This window comes from Didymella exigua (assembly GCF_010094145.1).
Source record: "Didymella exigua CBS 183.55 unplaced genomic scaffold M421scaffold_39, whole genome shotgun sequence".
NCBI classification, from domain to species: Eukaryota; Fungi; Ascomycota; class Dothideomycetes; order Pleosporales; family Didymellaceae; genus Didymella; species Didymella exigua.
The window spans coordinates 72776-75264 of record NW_022984813.1 but is presented as its reverse complement, the minus strand read 5'-3'; positions in this window follow the sequence as shown (position 1 = coordinate 75264).

The window sequence follows — 2489 nt, the reverse complement described above, 5'->3', positions numbered from 1 at the left end:
TGCTTGCATATGCAGCAATACTAAGCATAGATAAAGTAGACCCACTTAGAGGAGTCTAGAACGCTCTGCTTAGAAATACAAACAGAGGAGAGGAAGCATAAATACCTCTAGCTCTCCCCCCTCTGTTCGCTCTGTACCTAGCCTAGGAATCTCTACCTAGTATCTAATATAATAACTTGTCTATTATATTACATAACCCTACCTTACCTCTATTAGGCTATACGCTTCCTATTTGGACAAAGCTAGTCTAGATTTGTCTAGGTCCTTCTAGACTAGGAAGAAAGTAGTCTAGTCCTTCACCTACTTTCTTTACACTTACTAAAGGCGTAACGTGTTTCACAAGCGAGCGCCGCACCCAACCGAGCGCCGCACTTTCAACAACAGAACGCCTGCGCAGCGCTATATCACAACACAACATGAATAAATAATTATTTGCAGGCCTAGATAGTATTATTTAGAAGCTTTACTATTATCTATATCCTCTATTTCTACCTTGCAAGTGTAGGAATTATGTCTAATCTTACTATAACACCTACAGTGTTATCTAACATATACCCTCTTTATAGGCGTCTTACCCTTACTACAACCTCTACCCTCCTTTTTAGTAATTAAGTTAGCTACTTTACTAACTATAAGGGTCTCCTCTATGCGTATATATTATTGCTTATAGGTCTTGCACTTTATAGACGCTTCTACAGTGTCTTAAAGGTGGCCTATTTCCTCCTACATTAACACTATATTATAAGCTATCTACTAAGCGCCCTTTGCTAACTGTTTAACCTACTTATCTAATAAACTTACTAGAGACCCTTAATAGATTTAAATCTGCTTTTAAATTAGAGTTAACTGCTCCTCTACTTTGTAAGTAGTGCGTGGTGTCTTTAGCTCCTAGGCAACGTTGCTAGGTTTTAGTAGTGTTAGCGTGCGCAGGCGCACATTAAGCTTTAATAACACCACCTCTAGGTTATATAGGACTAGCCTAGCACCTCTAAAGCCTGCGCGAATGTTCTCTCTAGTAAACGCCTTACTAAACACTAATTTAAAGGCTAGTAGGAAGGTTTCCTTATTAATATAGTAGATGCAACTGCATGCTAAGGCCAAAACCTCGTCGCTATACAGGCGCTTTAGTGGCGAGAAGCAGGCAACGTTAAGTGGCTGCAACAGGTGCGACGAGTGTGGGGGCATACAGAGAGTGATTATCTTCTTCTCTCTGCAGAGATCTTAGAAAGCCACAAAGCAGTAGCTCTTATAGCTGTTAATAATAAGTAGCTAGTAGACCCTAACTAGCTTCGCATGTGTATTAAAGTAGTAGAGCTAGGCAAGCGCTAGATTATTATTAGTCTAGCTAGTAGGACTAATATTAATAACCTAGTCCTGTAGGAGGTCCTTAGTAAACTAGTTAGAGATAAGAACCTTGCCTGCAAGGATAAGGAATAGTAGGATAACCTTCCCTATTAACCTAACGCCTTATACTAGGGTAACCTACTTACAATTACTAGGTTAGATCTTCTTCTGCTTCCTAGGTTTCCTAAGCCTATTACTACTAGCTATAACAAGATCTTGCCTATTAGGAAGCTAGACTTATTAAAGTTGTACACATCCTTGTCTATAATACTATACTTTGCCTTTATAGACTAAACAAGTGTGAACTAGGGCTAGATAACTGCTAGGTCCTTACAGGCAGCCTGCTGGCGATTGTATAGGCAGGTCCACCGCTTCTAGAGCTCTAGTGTACGCTTTACTAAGTTGTTAACCCAGTTCTTGCTAACAGGCTTTGCGCCGCGCTCTCTTAGCAGTTTATCTGCTATATCTTGTACGTCTGCCTTTAAGGAGGGTAGGCCACGCGCTAATTCCTCAAGTATACATAGTATAACTGCCTCCTCTTCTAGCTTTGTAAGGCGCTTTGCATTTAGCTTACAGTTGCGTTAAGAGCGTGTTCTATTGTGTTAGCGTTAGATTGTTTATTTAGGCACTTTATAGACTTTCTTAGCGCGTTAGATACTTTAAATTTAGTTTCTTAAGATATTAGATATAGTAAGCTGTATATTAGCTTTAGTATAGAGTGTAGGAGCTTGTTGTGGTTGAGACATTACGCGCTGTTGTTGCGCCGGCGTTCTGGCAGCGAGAGTGCGGCGCTCGGTTGGGTGCGGCGCTCGCTTGTGAAACACGTTAGAGCTAATAGCACATTTACTAGTTTTAGTGCGTAACTAGGTTACTAACCTTTAGGTAGCTAACAAGGCTGCTATATGCTGTAAATTATATAAAAGAAAGTAATTACAGCAAGATAGGGTATTAACCTTTGCTAAGGGAGTGCAGCTAACTACTCTAAAGGAGTTTAAGGCCTATAGTAATAGGAAGAAGGTAAAGAAGAGAGGAGGCGCTAATAGCAGCACTTAGTTATTAAGACACTGTAGCATGTGTGGCAAGGCAGGGCACTAGGCTGGCGGAATGGGTATACTCCAACGTCCTTCGTGGGTACCCCCCAAAAC